This window comes from Giraffa tippelskirchi, chromosome 4 (assembly GCF_054371585.1).
Source record: "Giraffa tippelskirchi isolate mGirTip1 chromosome 4, T2T-mGirTip1v1.2.pri, whole genome shotgun sequence".
Taxonomy (NCBI): Eukaryota; Metazoa; Chordata; class Mammalia; order Artiodactyla; family Giraffidae; genus Giraffa; species Giraffa tippelskirchi.
In genome coordinates, this window is record NC_137278.1 from 45,608,854 (window position 1) to 45,630,375 (window position 21,522).

General features: G+C 38.2%; 2 long non-coding RNA genes across 2 annotated transcripts in view; both read left to right on the top strand.

The window, feature by feature from the left end:
- LOC145544983 (uncharacterized) overlaps nucleotides 1-16,385 on the top strand; it is a 33,895-nt gene extending 17,510 nt beyond the window's left edge. Inside the window, exon 2 of the long non-coding RNA XR_014081777.1 lies at nucleotides 14,705-16,385. This is a non-coding gene — a long non-coding RNA (uncharacterized LOC145544983). The remainder of the gene's footprint in view (nucleotides 1-14,704) is intronic.
- The window catches only part of LOC145544982 (uncharacterized), a 117,496-nt gene that overhangs the window by 17,735 nt on the left and 78,239 nt on the right, over nucleotides 1-21,522 (top strand). The window lies entirely within an intron of this gene.

The window sequence follows — 21,522 nt, forward strand, 5'->3', positions numbered from 1 at the left end:
CTCTTATTTGTTTGTTCTTTAGCTCTTCTAGATCTTTTTAAAACTTTTCTTGTATGTTCTTGGTCTGTGCCTCCAATCTGTTTCTGAGATCTTGAATCTTCTTTACTATCATTGTTCTGAATTCTATTCCAGATAGAATTATTGTCTCATTTTGTCAGACTTACTGTGTTTGTGGCCTTCTTTTCACAGCCTACAGGATTTCAGTTCCTCTTGCTTCTTGAGTCTACCCATGATGGGTGATGACATTGATCCCGAGAATTGTGCTTTAGATTTGTTTTGTGGTGATCAGAGCTTGTCCTAGATATTGAGCAGGGCTTCCCTGTTATGCTGTGGTTGCCATTGCTCTGCTGGAGGCAGTGTCTGCTCCCTAGTTGTTGGAGTAGAGTCCTCATATCTGTTTCTTAACTGTGATTCTGATCTGTGGTGCAAGGTAGGCAGGATTGGAGCACTGCAACTGGGAGAGAAGCCACTGAGTTTTCCTACTTTGGTGTTGTTCACTTGTGAATGTGCTCAGTTGTGTCCCCTTTTACCTGTTTTGTGTATTCCCAAAGTGTACTGTTGGCATTGCTCTCTGTCTTACCTTAAGTGTTGGTATGCCAGCAATCGGCCCTGGTGCCTCTCAGGTATTGGTTTCACCTTGCCACAGGCACAAGTCCACTATATTTAGGTCCTTCTAGTGCAGGAGTTGTCCATCTGGACCCCCTGTGGGAGCTATGGAAGCAGCTTGAACTCTGGTCTGGCTTGGTCTCCAGGTATAAGAGCCCACAGCTGCTAAAGCCAGACCCATCCCAGGTGCAAGAGCACTTGCTCTCCTTTCAGATGATTCACAGGAGCTGAATTTAGGAAGCCATTAGCAGAGGTGTAACTCTGCAGTTTGTGCAGCCGTAAGGAGAAATTTGAGCTCTTCTTCCTTAGTCACAAAACCCCTGGGGCTCAACAGAGGTTCATTCCCTTCTCTGGGTGAATTTCCTAGGGAGGGTTGGAGGGAGCTATCTGCACCCTCCTGGGACTGTGGGTCAGGTCCAGGCACCCACTGGTGTATTTCCTAATAGGGAAAGCTATCCATGTGCTCCCAGAGTAACAGGGCAGGTTTATGCATCCATGCTCTGCCTTAGAACTCCCTTCGACTGTGCCCTGTTGTCTGGTAGCTCTCACAAGGAAAGAAGTTTTTGCAGTGGTCCTGCCTCTTTCCTCATGCACCTCCCAATAATGGTGCATTTCCTCTCTGTCAGGCCCAGGCTTCCTCCCAATACACCTTACTTGCCACAGACTGAACTCTTCAGGCTGTTTTGCACATAACTCTGATCCTTTCCCTGGGACTGAGCTTCAGAATCTGAGCTTCACCATCCAACACCCACCCTCACCAACAGTGGAGTATCTCAGGTTGGAGAGAACAGGGTGGATGTGCCAACTCTCTGTGGAGGTTACTCTCTATTTTGCCTTCTACAAACCAGTTGCTGTTCTCCCCCTTTGTAGGCTCCCAAATTCCGTCTTTATCCAGTCTAATTCTGTGATGGTGAGGAGTCTTCTCACATGCAGGTAGCTTTCCTCCTTCACAGCTCCCTTCCCAGTGCACAGGCCTTGTCCAGATTTCTTCCTTTTTCCTTTTGTTTTAGTCAGTTACATGGCAGTTTTCTTATTTTTTCAGACATCTGAGGTCTTCTGTTTCTGAGTAAATCGTTCCACTTGTAGATATATTTTTAATGTTTCTGTGGAGGAAGGTGAATTCTGCTTCTTACTCCCCTACTATCTTGATCCTGACCCTCCTATGTAATTTCACTTTAATGAAACTCTAGAAATGCAAAATTGTAGAAATAATGAAGAGATTGTCTGATCTCACAGAGAAGCTGGGAGTGTGAGAGAGGTGGCTGTAGCTTTAAAAGTGAAATGAGAATCTTTGTGGTGAAGGAAATGTTCTGTATTTTGACTCTATAGATATCAGTAGTCTGGAAGAATTATTGCATTATAGTTTTGTAGGATGTTTACTTTGGGGCAAACTGGGTAAAGGGTACATGGTATTCGTCTGTATTGTTTCTTAAAATTGCATGTGAATCTACAGTTATCTCAAAATAAAAAGCTTATTTAAAAAAAGGAAAATCCTTGTTAGTCACCTTTGAAGGATAGCAGGGAAAAATTTATTTTCTTTAAAAGAAATAATAGGAAAAAAAAAGCTCATCTTTATCTTGACTTTCCTATATGAACTATAACACTAATAGTAGATGAGTGAAAATTCTCTTCATAGAAATATTCCAATTAATAAAAAAGAATTATACTATCATCATTCTTCAACCCTCAAAACATCAGTGACTGAATATCAGTGGTTGTTATCAGCATCAAGCAAACACACATAATATGCTTCCTGAGGAAATAAAACATCATCTGTATGCTTGACAAAGTGACTAAAACTAGTCTATCAAGTCTCTGGATTCAGCTGCCTGTTTTCAGGAAAGACAGGAGGCAAAGGAATGTTGAACTGCAGGGTGCTTGTGAAATCAGCAAAAAATCCATACTGTAGGAGACCCAAATGAAATGTAATTTTCTAAACATAACTGGGAAGAGAAAAATAAAAGATGGAGCAAGAATCTGCTGATTGAATGTAAAATGCATATCACATTTTTAAAATCTGAACAAGGTTAAACTATAGTGTCTCAGGAAGTACACATTGATGTTAAAACTAAAAAAAAAAACTCATACAAGAAAGCAGTTGCTATGAATGTCAAGAAAGCACTTAATTTGATTGAATTGGTGCACTTGAACAAGACCTGTAGGAGGCTGGCAAAATTCTGTTTCTTGACTTGGGTTTTTGTTACAAGGATGTTCATTTTATAATATATAATTAAGTTCTGCACTTCCCAGGTGGAGCAGTAGTAAAGAATCAGCCTGCCAATGTAGGAGGCATGGGTTTGACCCCTGGGTTGGGAAGATTCCCTGGGGTAGGAAATGGCAACCCACTCTAGTATTCTTGCCTAGAAAATTCCTGGACAGAGGAACCTGGTGGGCTATAGTCCACGGGGTCACAAAGAGTCGGACACAACTGAGTATGCACAAAACCCAGCACAAGTTCTGCACCTATTTTTCTTTTAACTAAATTTTTAAGGAAGTATTTTATAGTGAACATTTCTCCACATTTTAAAAATGCTTTGAAATCTTTGTTTTAAACTAACATAACATACTTTTATAGGATATACAATACTTATATAACAATTTGCCATAATAGAACAATTGTAGCATTTCTAGTTTTTAATTATCACTCATAAAGGTACAGTAAGAATGATTTCTGTTTAAAAGATGATCTTTAAATATTGATTGTGTTATAGTTTCAGCCTCAAGCAGGCTGCTTCTTTGTTAAATGCCCTCAAAATATGGAAAAGATAAAACTTTGATGACCTGAACATCTTTCAGTGTATCTCTTTATGTAAAATTTAAGTAATTCATCTAATGATTTATAGGGATTTTTTGGTGTTAAGCCAGTTAATAAGATGTTATTACATTCTGAGAGACAAATAAGCCATCTTTATCATATAAAATTAAAAAGTATTAATATTAGAAGTGAGCTGGACAAATAGTAGAACAGATCTCTGTATTATTTGTTTCAACTGCATGTGACTCTATGATTATCTCAACATACAAAATTGTTTTTTTAAAAAAATCATAGCTTGTTATTTTTCAGAAACAGCCTATGATTTTCAATACCTAATATTCATTAGCATCCTGAAATGCTATAAAAATTAACAAAAAATGCACTTTGATGGTACAAAACTAACATACATATTTAGTACGGGGTAATATTTTTTATGACAGCTGTGCTTGTTATAGTTTAAAAAATTATAATCAACCCAGGTGTTTTTCAACAAGTTTATGTTAATTTGTATTACATCTGTAACATGGAATGCAGACAGAAATGAAAGAGAATGGATTATTGATAAACACAATAACCAAGATGTCCAGAGAATTATGCTGAATGAAAAAAAACTCCAAAAGTTTACTTATTATAAAAATCCTTTAAATAAAATTACAGAAATAGTGAAGATACTAACTGATCTCGCTGATAGACTGGAAGTATGAGAGAGGGGGCTGTAGATAGAAAAGTGAAATAAGGAAACCTGTGGTGAAAGAAATGTTCTGTATCTTGACTCTATGAGTATCAAATGAGAGGATAAGTCATCCTATCTCCAATATTAATCTTTGCATAGGCTATATTATTATATCCCCTATCTCCTCAAATATGGTTAAGTATAGTCTATGCTCAGATCTGCATGGAGAAGAGTTCTTTGTAGATTTGTAGTGGAAGAATTCTTCAACTTTTCTGTGTTTTAGAAATATTTTTCCATCAATTAAACTGATATTCAGTATATAAGAAGATGGTGATTTAATTTGTCAATATTATTTACAGCCGCATGGCCAATATTGTATACAATTTCAATATATTGAGAGTAAAAAAACTAATTATGCATTTATTGCTTACACAATTATGAGCTAATTATACCACTAACGGAAAATGTCTTTCATCGCAGTTAGACTTCAATAAAGATATTCTTTATAATCTTTACTTGGCATTTAGTGTGCATTAAATGTCTTCATAAATATAAATTCAATGCTTTCTTGAGAGAGCCCATTTAAAATAATAAATTCATGTGACAATGATCTTGTTTAGAAAATATGAATTTTAAATACTGAATAGATTACAACCTATGCTGATTCCTTGGAATCACTATTCTTTCATTATAGTCAAAACTTAAAGTCCTTCTTCCCAAGACAGTATTTCTGTTGCAACTTTTCAGTTACCTTTCAACTTAAAAATACCAGGTAACTAGATTGTGGTTGTCTCAAAAGTTATTTTTTCCTTTTCATCTCTGTGCTGTTTTAGTGGAAGTTTTAACATATTATTCAATATAAAGTGTGCTGTAGGTGGATCAGTTTTACATAGTATAATTAGTAGAAACATATTCTATGGTTTAATAGACAATTAAAACTGAGAAAGAAAGAACACTTGTATGTTATAAATTCCTAGTAAACCAATATGATAAAATTGGTAGTAAAAAAGATTTCCAAACATATCATTATTGAAATATAATTACTCTAAACAGATATTATTTATAAATAAGAGAAATTTAAAAATAATTAAACAGGTAAACCTTAATACGATTTTGATGTAGCTCTCTAATGCCTTATAAGGAATAACACTTGTGTATATCACTATAAACCATATATTAATAATTAAATCTCTCCAGTACTGAACACCCCTTAGAAAAGAAAGGGAAGAAAATAGGATCAAGCAGATCTTAATGAGTCAGACTTGCTTTCATTTGTTGGAGTGTTCATTTATTCATTCAACAAATACATTGAAGTTCTGGTTTGTGCTGAAATTTGCTGTAGTATATGGTAATAAGAACAAAACTGAGTCCCTATTGTCATGGAGCTTACAATATCTTGGAAAGAGAAAGAAATGGATATTTACTAGCCCAGTGGTGAGTGCCACGAAGGAGCCTACAGAAAATTATCAGAGAAATGGGACAGGGTTGGGGGAGTGGTGAAATATGGAATAATTAGGCCAAACTCCAATATGGTGAAAATTAAGCAGGGATTTGAAATGAATGAGTTAGCTACATGGCTTGAGAGAAAAGCTTCAGAAAGAGGAAATGGTAATTAAGGGCATGCAGCATTGAGGGACAGCAAGAAGGCCAAGTTCAGCTGGAATAATGGTGAACAAGGTAGGGAGGACAGATCATGTAGGATAGGATAGAACATGCTATGAAAGTTGGACTTTACTCATTAAGATGGGAAACAGATATTTTAAAAGAGAAGATACACTATCCATCTGACATGCTACAAAACTAAAACTCCAGCTTCTCAAAGCTCTGGCTTTTCAAAGCTATTCTCTGGTTTCTATACGGAAAAATACTGCAAAGCTGGGGAGAAAGTACAAGGGTGTAAATAGAGAGTCTGGTTAGGAGCTAAATGCAATATTGCAGGCCCACAATAAAGGGGCTTCCCTGTGACTCAGATGGTATAAAGTTTTCCTGCAATGCTGGAGACCAGAGTTCAATCCCTGGGTTGGGAAGATCCCCTGGAGAAGGAAATGGTAACCCACTCCAGTATTCTTGCCTGGAAAATCCCATGGATGGAGGAGCCTGGCAGGCTATACAGTCCATAGTGTCACAAAGAGTTGGACAAGATTGAGCAACTTCACTTTCTTCTTTTCTTCTTTCAAGGTAATGGCAGGGGACACCAGGGCAGTTGCTGTGGAGAAGGTTAAAGAGATCAGGTTCCTGGCATCTTTAGAAAAGTATTTTGATTTGCTGGGAAATGAGATATAGGTATATAAAAAAGAAAAGTTGATAGTCTAATATTTTGTGCTTGAGTAACTGGAAGATTTCCTTCAAGCTAAGCTTCAAGAGTACATGACCGAAAACTTCCAGATGTACAAGCTGGATTTAGAAGAGGGAGAGAAACCAGAGATCAAATTGCCAACATCTGTTGGAACAGGAATTCCAGGAAGCATCTACTTCTGTTTCACTGACTACACTAAGGCCTTTGACTTTGTGAATCACAGCAAACTGTGGAAAATTCTTAAAGAAATGGAAATAGCAGACCACCTTATCTGCCTCCTAAGAAACCTGTATGCCGGTTAAGAAGCAACAGCTAGACCCGAACGTGGAACAACGAACTGGTTTAAAATTGGGAAAGGAGTATCACAATGCTGTATATTGTCACTCTGCTCATTTAACTTCTATGCAGAGTACATCATGTGAAATGCCAGGTTAGATGAATAACAATCTGGAATCCAGAGTGCAGGGAGAAATATCAACAATCTCAGATATGCAAATGATACCATTCTAATGACAGAAAGTGAAGAGGAACTAAAGAGCCTCTAGATGAGAGTGAAAGTGGAGAGTGGAAAAACTGATTTGAAATTCAACATTCAAAAAACTAAGATCAAGGCATCTGTTCCCATCATTTCATGGCAAATAGAAGGGGAAAAGTGGAAGCCATGACAGATTTTATATTCTTGGGCTCCAAAATCACTGCAGATGATGACTGCAGCCAAGAAATTAACAGACACTTGCTCCTTGGAAGGAAAGCTATGACAAACCTACAGTATATTAAAAGGCAGAAATATCACTTGGCTGACAAAGCTCTATAAATTCAAAGCTATGGTTTTCTAGTAGTCATGTATGGACGTGAGAGTTGGACCATAAAGAAGGCTGAGTGTCAAATTTATGCTTTCAAATTGTGGTGCTAGCGAAGACTCTTCAGAGCCCCTTGCACAGCAAGGAAATCAAACCTATCAGTCCTCAAGGAATTCAACCCTGAATATACATTGGGAAGACTGATGCTGAAGCTCCAATAATTTGGGCACCTGATGTGAAAAGCCAACTCATTGGAAAGACCTTAATGCTGGAAAAGGTTGAAGGAAAAAGGAGAAGGGAGCAGCAGAGGATAAGATGATTAAATGAAATAACTGACTAAATTAACATGAATTTGAACAAACTCTGGGATATAGTGGAGGAGAGAGGAGCCTGGTGTGCTGCAGTTTGTGGGGTCCCAAAAGTCAGACGTGACTTAGTGACTGAACAACAATAACAAGATGGTCACCTAATCTATGACAAAGAAGGCAAGAATACATAATGAAGAAAAGATAGTCTCTTCAATAAGTGGTGCTAGGAATACTGGACTGCTGCTGCTGCTGCTGCTGCTGCTAAGTCGCTTCAGTCGTGTCCGACTCTGTGCGACCCCATAGACAGCAGCCCACCAGGCTCCTCTGTCCATGGGATTCTCCAGGCAAGAGTACTGGAGTGGGATGCCATTGCCTTCTCCGGGAATACTGGACAGCTGCATGCAAAGTATGAAATTAGAACCTTCCATAACACCAAACACAAAAATAAACTCAAAATGGATTAAAGACCTGAATGCACCACCAGACATTATAATACACTTAGAGGAAAACCTTGGTAGAACAGTTTGACATAAATCACAGTAAGGTTTATTTGACTGACCTTAGAGAATAATGAAAATAAAAACAGAAATAAAGAAATGGGATCTAATCAAACTTAAAAGTTTTTCCCACAGTAAAGGAAACAGATGAAAAGACAACCCTCAGAATGGGAGAAAATATTTGCAAATGAAGCAAGTGACAAAGGATTAATCTCCAAAATATACAAGCAGCTCATGCAGGTTAATATTAAAAAAAAAAAAAGAAGAAGAAGAAAGAGGGAAACAAACAGCCCAATGGAAAAATGGGCAGATATAGATAGAAATTTCTCCAAAGAAGAAATACAGAGCTAACAAACACATGAAAAGATACTTAATATCACTAATTATTAGACAAATGCAAATCAAAACTATAACAAATTATCACCTCATACCAATCAGATTGGCCATCACCAAAAACAAAATTCTGCAAACAATGCTGGAGAAGGTATGGAGAAAAAGGGAACCCTCCTATACTTTGGATGGGAATGTAAATTGGTACAGTTATTATAGACAACAGTATGGAGATTCCTTAAAAAACTAAAAGTAAAAGTACCAAATGACCCAGCAATCCCACTACTTTGCATATACTCTAAGAAAACCAAAACTCAAAAAACACATGTACTCCAATGTTCATTGCAGCACTATTTACAACTGCCAAGACATGGAAGCAGCCTAAAGTCCATCAACAGATAAACGGATGAAGATTTGGTGAAAGTCAAAGTCGCTCAGTCATGTCCAACTCTTTGTGACCTCATGGACTAAACAGTCCATGGAATTCTTCCTCCCAGCCAGAATACTGGAGTGGGTAGCCTTTCCTTTCTCCAGGGGATCTTCCCAACCCAGGGATCAAACCCACATCTCTTGCACTGCAGGCGGATTCTTTACCAGCTGAGTCATAAGGGAAGCCCAAGAATACTGAAATGGGTAGCCTATCTCTTTTCCAGTGGATCTTCCTGACTCACGAATAGAACCAGGGTCTCCTGCATTGCAGGCGGATTCTTTACCAACTGAGCTATCAGGGAAGACCAGATGAATGGATGAAAATTTGTTACATACATACAATGGAATATTCAGTTCAGTTCAGTTCAGTCGCTCAGTCGTGTCCGACTCTTTGTGACCCCATGAATTGCAGCACGCCAGGCCTCTCTGTCCATCACCAGCTCCCGGAGCCTACCCAAACCCATGGCCATCGAGTCGGTGATGCCATCCAGCCATCTCATCCTCTGTCGTTCCCTTCTCCTTCCGCCCCCAATCCTACCCAGCATTAGGGTCTTTTCCAATGAGTCAACCCTTCGCATGAGGTGGCCAAAGTATTGGAGTTTCAGCTTCAACATCAGACCTTCCAATGAACACCCAGGATTGATCTCTTTTAGGATGGATTGATTGGATCTCCTTGCAGTCCAAGGGACTCTCAAGAGTCTTCTCCAACACCACACTTCAAAAGCATCAATTCTTCGGCGCTCAGCTTTCTTCACCATCCAACTCTCACATCCATACACGACCACTGGAAAAACCATAGCCTTGACTAGACAGACTTTTGTTGGCAAAATAATGTCTCTCTGCTTTTAAATATGCTATCTAGGTAGGCCATAACCTTCCTTCCAAGGAGTAAGCATCTTTTAATTTCATGGCTGCAATCACCATCAGCAGTGACTCTGGAGCCCAAAAAAATAAAGTCTGACACTGTTTCCACTGTTTCCCCATCTATTTCCCATGAAGTGATGGGACCAGATGCCATGATCTTAGTTTTCTGAACGTTGAGCTTTAAGCCAACTTTTTCACTCTCCTCTTTCACCTTCATCAAGAGGCTCTTTAGTTCTTCTTCACTTTCTGTCATAAGGGTGGTGTCATCCGCATATCTGAGATTATTGATATTTCTCCCGGCAATCTTGATTCCAGCTTGTGTTTCTTCCAGCCCAGCGTTTTTCATGATGTACTCTGCATATAAGTTAAATAAGCAGGGTGACAATATATAGCCTTGACGTACTCCTTTTCCTATTTGGAACCAGTCTGTCGTTCCATGTCCAGTTCTGACTGTTGCTTCCTGACCTGCATACAGGTTTCTCAAGAGACAGGTCAGATGGTCTGGTATTCCCATCTCTTTCAGAATTTTCCACAGTTTATTGTGATCCACACAGTCAAAGGCTTTGGCATAGTCAATAAAGCAGAAATAGATGTTTTTCTGGAACTCTCTTGCTTTTTCGATGATCCAGCGGATATTGGCAATTTGATCTCTGGTTCCTCTGCCTTTTCTAAATCCAGCTTGAACATCTGGAAGTTCACGGTTCACGTATTGCTGAAGCCTGGCTTGGAGAATTTTGAGCATTACTTTACTAGCATGTGAGATGAGTGCAATTGTGCGGTAGTTTGGGCGTTCTTTGGCATTGCCTTTCTTTGGGATTGGAATGAAAACTGACCTTTTCCAGTCCTGTGGCCACTGCTGAGTTTTCCAAACTTGCTGACATATTGAGTGCAGCACTTTCACAGCATCATCTTTTAAGATTTGAAATAGCTCAATTGGAATTCCATCACCTCCACTAGCTTTGTTCGTAGTGATGCTTCCTAAGGCCCACTTGACTTCACATTCCAGGATGTCTGGCTCTAGGTGAGTGATCACACCATCATGATTAACTGGACTGTGAAGATCTTTTTTGTACATTTCTTCTGTGTATTCTTGCCACCTCTTCTTAATATCTTCTGCTTCTCTTAGGTCCATACCATTTCTATCCTTTATTGAGCCCATCTTCGCATGAAATGTTCCCTTGGTATCTCTGATTTTCTTGAAGAGATCTCTAGTCTTTCCCATGCTATTGTTTTCCTGTATAATTGATGATTTTGAACTGTGGTGTTGGAGAAGACTCTTCACAGTCCCTTGGGCTGCAGGGAGATCCAACCAGTCAATCCTAAAGGAAATCAGTCCTGAATATTTATTGGAAGGCCTGATGCTGAAGCTGAAACTCCAATACTTTGGCCACCTGATGTGAAGAGCTGATTCATTTGAAAAGACCCTGATGCTGGAAAAGATTGAGGGCAGGTAGAGAAGTGGATGACAGAGGATTTGATGGTTGGATGACATCACTGACTCGACAGACATTAGTTTGAGTTTCTCTAGGAGCTGGCGATGGACAGGGAGGCGTGGCGTGCTGTAGTCCATGGGGTTGCAAAGAGTCGGATACGACTGAGCAACTGAACTGAACTAGTGTTTTTGAGATTCCAGACTTACTGAATCTCTCTAGGGTATTAGAGAGTGCCTTACTATCAAAGAGTTTGTTTGGATGTTTAATTAATTAAGATGTAATAATTCCTTAGTGAAAAAGCCAAGGAATACAAGTTGATAACTTATTTACATGCTTTCACTTAAGACATATAATAAAGAACCTATCATAGAACCAACAAAAGAAAATATTATGTTGACATCAAAAACCAAAGTCAGAGGAAATATTGAAGAAAAAAATTGTAGGTATAGGAGAAGATAGAAAAATAAAATAATTGCAAAATAAAGTTCATGTAACTGGAGGTATGTGTGTTGTGTGCTTAGTTGCTCAGTCATCTCTGACTCTTGTGACACCATGAACTGTAGCCTGCCAGGCTCCTCTGTCCATGGGGATTCTTCAGGCAAGAATACTGGAGTGGGTTGTCATGTCTTCCTCCAGGGGATCTTCCTAACCCAGAAATCAAATCAGGGTCTTCCGCATTGCAGGCAGATACTTTACCATCTGAGCTACCATGGAAGCCCAGCTGGAGGTATATTTCTTGTTTTATCCACAGTTCCATATAGAGATTACATTATTTCATGGGCCAAAATGTTATTACCTTGTATGTTCCTTTGTCCAGGCTAATTTTAAACTCTTGAAACAATATTAATTTTTCCAGCAAACAAAATGGATGACCCAGAGGGATGGGATGGGGAGGGAGGTGGGAGGGGGGTTCTGGAAGGGGAACACATGTACACCCATGGCAGATTCATGTCAATGTATGGCAAAACCAATACAATATTGTAAAGTAAAAAAATAGATAAATAAAGAAAAAAAATTCTGCCATGAAGATCCTACTCGGATATCATATTCTAATCAGAGTCATTCCTGATTAGCTTAGCAATGTGGATCTCTACCAATGGTTGGGCCCCTGCAATCTTACTACCCATTGACTTCTGGGCCCTCTCTAAATATTAATTTTCCTTTTCACACAAATTGATCTTATCTCTTAAACATATTATGTATAATGTATAATGCTGGTGCTATTTCTTTATAAATCCTTTTATGTACTCACTTCAGAGACTCTCATATATTAGATATCAATAATTTGGCTTTTGTCTAATAAGCTTGATATTGTTGAATCTCTGGAAGAAAGAAGAGCCCCTTCTAGTTGACCTAATAATAGTGACTGAAGAAGAAGGATGGTGAGAGTTGTTTTATTCATGCCCCTCCTAGTTCAACTAAGGATTTCTTCAATTTTCTGTTGATCAACGCAAGATATAGAAACTCTTTTCTAAGCTGAGTTTTTGGAGAAAAGATCTAAATGTTTCTAGAGGTAAAATGAGCCCTAATTATATCCTGCAGTGTGCTTACTCAGATGTTTAGCATCCTAGAATTTCCCTACCCTTACCAATTATGTGACATTTCCCTCAATAAGTGGCCCCTGAACAGGATGATATTGAATTTCACCACTTTACTCCCCCCTAAATCAGGTCACCAAGGCAATGGGATGGGATTCCAGTGCTAAGCTGTAATCATCTAGGAAGTCAAGAGTATAAATCTATGTATAATTTCTTCAGTACAGTAGTCCACACTTATCTGCAACTTCCTTTTGGTTTTAGTTCCTTGCAGTTTTGGTTATCATTACCATTTTATCCATAAAATATTAAATGAAAAATTCCAGAAATAAGCAATTCATAAATTTTAAATTGTGCACACTCTGAGGAATGTGATGAAATCTCCCACACAGGAGGTGAATCATCCCTTTGTACCACATATCCTATCTATTAGTCACTTAGTAGCCATCTCAGTGATCGGATGAACTGTCAGAGCTTGTGTTCAAGTCACCTCTACTTTATTTAATGATGGTCCCAAAGCATGAGGGTAGTAATGCTGGAAATTCAATTATTCTGTTACTATGCCTAATAGTAGTAGTAGTAGCAGTGTTAGTCGCTCAGTCGTGTCCGACTCTTTGCGATCCCATGGACTCTAGTCCGCCAGGTTCTTCTGTCCATGGGATTCTCCAGGCAAGAATACTGGAGTGGATTGCCATTCCCTTCTCCAGAGGCTCTCCCCAACCCAGGGAACAAACCTGGGTCTCCTGAATTGCAGGCAGAGTCTTTTACAGTTTGAGCTACAGGAAAGACCTACTGTGCCTAATTTATAAATTAAACTTTACCATAGGTGTGTACACATAGGAAAGATCATAGTAGATATAAGTTTCAGGCATAACCTGGAAATCACAGGATAGATCCACCTTGGCTAAGCAGGGGAACTACTAGTTAGAAAGACAGGACATGGGTTTCAGAGATACTGGCTTCCCAATAAAGGTCTTCACCAAATTCAATGAGGGTTAAAATATCTTAGAGAAACTGTTAGAAATCAAGTTCATATTTGTCATCCAACAATGTGGTGTCCTGTTGTCTCTTTGAGTCTTGAATTTATAAGGAACTTAGTCACTTAAATCAGTGTAGGCCATAATATTTCCCTCTATAATCATTGTTTAATCCTGCCTTACAGGCAATTTCAAGCAGTACACATCTCCTAAATGTTCTGTTTGTCTCTGATTGCTTGGAGCATTACTTGCAAATGTAACCATGTCAGTGATTTCTCTCATAGCTGTTTATTCCTAGTCTAACCAAAGAGAATCCTCACATGCATGTAATACATTGTGTCTCTTTCAAAAAGGAAACACAAATCTCCACTTTTAAAAATTGTAAAGCCTCAAATTATGGGAAGGGCTGCTTTAATTTTGACTTAAGGAGACTATTTAGGATCTCTATACAGATCCTAATGGACACACTTTACGTTTGTTTTCAGTTTCCAGTATTTCTGGCTAGAGTTGAGTTCTGCCTAGAATTAACTGATTACAGAATCTAAATGCATTCTCAATTTTAATTTCACATTTTAAATTGGTTTCACATTAATGTGCTTGGTGGGAAGTACACATTTCTCTGGTCCATTCTTTCAAGGACTTCAGTAATGAAGTATGCCTGGAGGTCAGTGTCTAGTGAAATTATCAGAATTTTCAGGCTCATATTCTTTGCTGAAGTCCAAATGAGCCTAGTGGCCTTCAAAATACCCATATAATTATCGTAAGATGATTTTTCTTCCCAATAAAGTATCCATTTCTTTTTTAGACAACTTGTGTTTACTTCCTGAATATTTATTAATAATACACACTATTTCTGAGAAAAATCTCTGTAGACTTTTGAGTAAAAAAATTGCAGAACTTTGCAATTCAATATTGAATTATTACTGAATAATTCAATATTCTTACTATGGTTTTACTTAAAAATCTTTAAAAAGAAAAAGCAAATGATGACCATGATTTTTAATCTTGATATTGCATTCAGAAATTCAACCTTTGAAATTAACCTAATAGATTGATATCTGCCATGGACAGTCAGAAGCAGCTTCGTTATTAAAATTCACCTGATATTAGGCATTTTACCTCCAGTCTAAAAATAGCATCCATTTTCTTTTGGCTTGTTTTTCATAACTTATCATTTACATTCTGGCTAATTTTTTTTTAGGAAACTTATACTGCTCAGATTCTATGAAGCCATGTTTCAGCATTATCCATGTCACATGCCAAATGCTGAAGTGATGCAAAATTTTGGCCTCTCTTCAACTTATTTCAACCATTATCCCCAGCAGTACTTGTATGATGAGTATTAGATAAGATTTTAATACTGCCAGAATGGAATGATGTTGTGAAAGTGCTACACTCAATATGCCAGCAAATTTGGAAAACTCAGCAGTGGCCACAGGACAAGAAAAGGTCAGTTTTCATTCCAATCCCTAAGAAAGGCAACGTCAAAGAATGCTCAAACGACCACACAATTGCACTCATCTCACACGCTAGCAAAGTAATGCTCAAAATTCTCCAAGCTAGGCTTCAACAGTATGTGAACCGTGGACTTCCAGATGTTCAAGCTGGATTTAGAAAAGGCAGAGGAACCAGAGATCAAATTGCCAACATCTGTTGAAGAACCGAAAAAGCAAGAAAGTTCCAGAAAAACATCTATTTCTGCTTTATTGACTATGCCAAAGCCTTTGACTGTGGATCACCACAAACTGTGGAACATTCAGAAAGAGATGGGAATATCAGACCACCTGACCTGCCTCTTGAGAAATCTGTATGCAACTCAGGAAGCAACAGTTAGAACTGGACATGGAACAACAGACTGGTTCCAAATAGGAAAAGGAGTACGTCAAGGCTGTATATTGTCACCCTGCTTATTTGACTTATATGCAGAGTACATCATGAGAAATGCTGGGCTGGATGAAGCACAAGCCGTAATCAAGATTGCTGGGAGAAATATCAATAACCTTAGACATGCAGATGACACCATTCTTATGGCAAAAAGTGAAGAAGAATTGAAGAGCATCTTGACAAAAGTGAAATAGGAGAGTGAAAAAGTTGGCTTAAAGCTCAACATTCAGAAAACAAAGATCATGGCATCTGGTCCTATCACTTCATGGCAAATAGATGGGGAAACAGTGGCAGACTTTATTTTTGGGGGCTCCAAAATCACTGCAGATGGTGACTGCAGCCATGAAATAAAAAGATGCTTACTCCTTTGAAGAAAAGTTATGATCAATCTAGACAGCATATTAAAAAGCAGAGATGTTACTTTGCCAACAAAGGTCCTCCTAGTCAAGGCTATGGTTTTTCCAGTAGTCGTGTATGGATTTGAAAGTTGGACTATAAAGAAAGCTGAGCACCAAAGAATTGATGCTTTTGAACTGTGGTGTTGGAGAAGACTCTTGAGAGTCCCTTGGACTGCAACGTGATCCAGTCTGTCTATCCTAAAGGAAATCAGTCCTGGGTGTTGATTTGAAGGACTGATGTTGAAGCTGAAACTCCAATACTTTGGCCACCTGATGCAAAGTACTGACTCATTTTAAAGACCCTGATGCTGGGAAAGATTGAAGGTGAGAGGAGAAGGGGACTACAGAGGATGAGATGGTTGGATGGCATCACCGACTCAATGGACGTGAGTTTGAGTAAACTCCGGAAGTTAGTGATGGACAGGGAGGCCTGATGTGCTGCAGTCCATCAGGTCACAAATAATCGAACATGACTGAGCGACTGAACTGAACTGAGAATGGAGTCATTGGCAAAGCCCTTTCCTGCCCACCCCCCACAAGTTTTACTATCTTTCCACCTTTTATAAAGCCAGTTCTTAATAAATCATTTTGAAAATGAAATAATTTAAGATTTTCTTGGTGACTCAAGTTTTTAATCAACACAATGTAAATAAGGGAGTTAGGGACTTTCCTTCTCTCTTACCCTCCTGTTCATAGCACTGACCATTTCATAATGCTTTTTATTTCGTTGCACATCTTTTCCCCATGAAAGTGTTAGTCACTCAGTTGTGTCTGACTCTTTGTGATCCCATGGACTTTAGCCTGATAGACTCCCCTATCCATGGAATTCTCCAGGCAAAATTTCTGAAGTGGATTGTCATTACCTTCTCTGGGGATCTTCTTAATCTAGGGATTGAAGCAGGGTCTCCCACATTGCAGGCAGATTCTTTACAGTCTGGGTCATCAGGGGAGACTTTTCCCATATTAAACCAAAAATAATTGAGTTTGGGGACTACATTACATATGGCATTGTTCCTACTACTTATAGTGAGTATTTTAAGAATCTGTAAAATAAGCAATAGAATGTTTAAAATGCTGTAGGTCCAGTGGAGGTCAATAGATTTCTAAGTTCATAAGAAATTTGAATGAAGTTATATATCTGCAGAATAATGATGATTGTAATTAATGAAAAAATCAATCAAATTCTTTCTTTGCTTAAATAGGACAAGAGAAGTAATTAATTTCTAACATAGTAAGAAAAATAAAGACACGACCTATTTAACATCTAAAAGAGCTGTTCTTGCTGTTCTTACTGTTCTAAGACTAAGGACATCACAAAACAGCTTCTAAGAATAAAGAAGCTAAAGGTGGTCAAGTTTTGCTTTGTTTTGTTCTTTTTTGATTTTTGATGGAGTTCTTAAGTCCAAGCTAGGTTATATCCTGAGACAAGTCCAAAACTTCTTTCAATGACTTTTTTTTAAAATTGAGCTGAAGTTGATGTAAAATATTATATGTTTCCTGATGGCTCAGTGGTAAAGAATCCACTTGCCAATGCAGGAGACACAAGTTAAATCCTTGGGTCTGGAAGATATCCCCTGGAGGAGGAAATGGTAACCCACTCCAACATTCTTGCCTGGGAAATCCCATGGATAGGGGATCCTGGTGGGCTACATTTCATACAGTTGTAAAAAAGTCAGACACGACTGAACAACTAAATAACAGCAACAATAATATCATGTATTTCAGATGTTCAACATAGTAGCTCACATTTTTTAGAAGTTATAGTACATTTAGAGTTATTATAAAGCATTCGCTATATTCCCTGTGCTGTACAATATTCCTTGTAGTTTACTTTAAACATAAAAGTTTGTGCCTTTTAATCCTCTACCCCTAATTTATCCCTTTTCCTTCTTTCCTCTTATGACAACCCACTAGTATGTTTTCTCTGTGTCTATGTGTATCTCCTTTGTTATATTTATTAGTTATATTCTTTTTTACATTCCATATATAAGTGGCATCATACAATATTTGTCTTTTTCTGTCTGACTTATTTCACTTAGCATGATACCCTTCAAGTCCATCTATATTTTTACAAATGGCAAAATTTCATTCTTTTTCAAATTTCATTGTTTTATTTTTTAATGGATGAGTAGTATTCCAACATATATATATTGGATGTATATTACGTATAGCTCTCCAGTTTTCCCGGCACAACTTATGGAAGAGAATTCTTTTTCTTCACTGTACATGCTTGCCTCTTTTGTCATAGATTAATTGAGCATAAGTGCCTGAGATTATTTCTGGGTTCTTCATTCTGTTCCATTGATCTACGCATCTGTTTTGGTGCCAGTATCATACTGTTCCGACTACTATAGTATAGTCTGAAATCAAGGAGAGGGTTTCCTCAAGTTTTGCTTTCCTTTTTCAAGATTGATTGTTTTGACTATTCACGGTTTCTGTACAAATTTTAAAATTATGTTTCCATACAAATTTTATTTATTTTATTTTTTAATTAATTTGTTTTTTACTTTACAATATTGTATTAGTTTTGCCATACTTTGACATGAATCCACCATGGATGTATATGTGTTCCCCTTCCAGAACCCCCCTCCCACCTCCCTTCTCATCCCATCCCTCTGGGTCATCCCGGTGCACCAGCCCTGAGCACCCTGTATCATGCATCAAACCTGGTCTGGTGATTCATTTCACATATGATAATTTACATGCTTCAGTGCCATTCTCCCATATCATCCTGCCCTCACCCTCTCCCATAGAGTCCAAGATACAGTTCTATACATCTGTGTCTCTTTTGCTGTCTCGCTTACAGGGTTATCTTTACTGATTTACTAAATTCCACATATATGCGTTAGTATACTGTATTGGTGTTTTTCTTTCTGGCTTATTTCACTCTGTTTAAAATGATTTGTTCTTTTGTTATTGTTCAGTTGCTAAGTTGTGTCTGACTGTTTGTGACTCCATGAACTGCAGCACACCAGGTTTCCCTGTCCTTGACTATCTCCCTGAGTTTGCTCAAATTCATGTCCGTTGAATCGGTGATGTCACCCAATCATCTCATCATCTGTTGCTCCCTTCTCCTCCTGCCCTCAATCTTTCCCAACAGCAAGGTTTTTTCTAATGAGTTGGCTCTTCACATCAGGTGGCCAAATATTGGAGCTTCACCTTCAGCATCAGTCCTTCCAATGAATATTCAGTGTTGATTTCCTTTAGGATTGACTGGTTTGATCTCCTTGTTGTCCAAGCCATTGGTATTTTGATAGGAATTACATTGAATCTGTAGATTGTCTTGGGCAGTGTGGTATTTTAAGAATATTACTTCTTTCAATTAATGATCACAGTATATCTTTCCATCTATTTGTGTTGTCTTTAGTTTCTTTCATCAGTGTCTTATATGAGTACAGTTTTTTACCTCCTTTGAATGATTTATTCCTAGTATTTTGTTCTTTTTGATGTGATTGTAATAGGATAATTTTCTTAATTTCTTTTTTTTTTTTGCTTGTTCATTGTTAGTGTATAGAAATGCAACAGATTTCTCTATATTAATTTTTAATCCTGAAACTTTGTCAAATTCACGGATGAACTCTAGCAGTTTTTTGGTCCCATCTTTGGGATTTTCTATATATAGTAACATGTCATCTGTAAACAGTGACAGCTTTAATTCTTTCTTTCCTATTTCTATGACTTTTATTTCTTTTTCTTTTATTACTACTGTGACTAGGACTTCCATTACTAAGTTAAATGAAAGTTGTGAGAGCAGGCATCCTTGTCTTATTTCTGACCTTAGAGAAAATACTTTCAACTTCTCACTATTGAGTATTAGGTTAACTGTGAGTTTGTCATATATGACCTTTATAATGCTGAATTGGGTTTCCCTGGTATATTATGTATTATATCCTTTTTTTCTATAGGTGGTGAGTTCTTTATAATTTCCAAGTTTGGGATAAAAACTTCTAACTTCCCAATCTGTGAATTTATCCTTCTCCCAAGTTCTTTGCTTATTTTTAGAATCACTTCCTTAAAGTCTTGCCTGGTTATATTGCCTTTCTCCACCTCACTTAGTTCTTCTTCTACTGTTGTATCTTGTTCTTTCATTGGGAACTAGTTCCTCTGCCGCCTCATTTTGTCTAATTGCTATTTTTATCCATCTGGTGGTTGGCTATGTTTCCTGAACTTGAAGAAGTAATCTTTTGTGGTAGAAGTCCTATGTATCTCAGCAGCACACTCCCTTCTCATCAGCAGAGTTATATGCTCTAGGGGTCCCACTATGATGGTTGTACAGGTGTTTTTGTTGTGAAAAGCTGACTATCTGTGCAGTCTGGTAGGCTTGGTTGGACCTTAGTCCATTTAGTTCCCAGTCCTGTCTTATGTAGAAGCTGCCTGCCATGGCTTGGCTGACTGAGGAACTCCTAGGTGGCCCTGGGGCTAGTGCTGGGTTACTTATGAGTGGAGTCAAGGTTCAGGAAAACCCAGGGCTGCTTCCTGCCCACTGGTGGGTGAATCCAAGTCCTAGGACTAGTGCCAGCCTACTGGCAGGCAGGGATGGGTCCTGGTTACAGGGCCTAAAGGTTCCAGAACAAGTGTTAGATTTCTGTTGGGTGGGGCTGGTTCTGGACATAGTTGGCCACTGGCCCAATGTGCCTTAAGACTTTGTTGGCCTGTTAGTGGGGCAGGTCCCAAACCTAGCCCCACCCATGCTGGATGTGGCCTGTTAGTGATTGGGGTGGATTCACAACCTGTGGGACTGTGGTTTACTTTTGACTGGTATCTGCTTTATTGAAAGCTTTATTATCTAGTAGAGTTACACACCCTTTGTAGATACTTTTAAGTAGTTTCCTGGGTATTCTTGCATATTTTATTTCTGCATATGACACTTGGTATTAACTTATCTGGCCATGTAAAATATTAGTTTGTTGGTATTTGTTCTGAACGAGGCAATTTCCAGGTGGCTCAAGTGGTAAAAAATGCAACTGCCAAGGCAGGAGACACAAGAAATGTGGGTTCAATTCCTGGGTTGGAAAGATCCTCTGGGGTAGGAAATGGCAGCTCACTGTAGTATTCTTGCCTGGAGAATTCCATGGATAGAGGAGCCTGGCGGGCTACAGTCCATGGGATCACTAAGAGTCAGACATGACTGAGTGACTAACTCTTTCACTTTCATTATGTATCCAAATTATAGCTTTTCATTTGTTAAAGCTTGAAGATATTTTAACAAATGCTATGCATGGAATAACTAAAAATAGACAAGTCTTGTTTAATCTACTGAAACTCTAAATGAACCTTAAGGTTGTATCATAAGAAGCTGAGATTGTCAAATTGATAAATTTCAACTAAGCCTCGGTAAGTTCAATAAAACTTAAAAAACAAGAAAGAAAAGAAAGTCATCAAGCTCATGTTTCAGTAGCCCTACTTAGAAGCACTAATAAACGGACTTCTCAGTAGGCAAAATACTCTGAAATCTTGGCATACAACAATTGTAGAGGTTAAACACTCAACTACAAACCCCATACATTTCCCAATATTCAAAGCAGTACAGGTGTTGTAGTATATTGAATTTAGGAATGAGATTGAGAAGTCAAAAGAATAGATTTGTGGACAGCAGTCATTCATTCTTTTTGTAGTTTTAAAGAAGACCAACTGTGTGAGTTCATGTTCTGTGTGTGTAAAAAGAGAGAGGAAATATTACAAATTAAAAAGAGACCAAAGAGACATAACAACTGAACACAATGTGTGACCCAAGTTT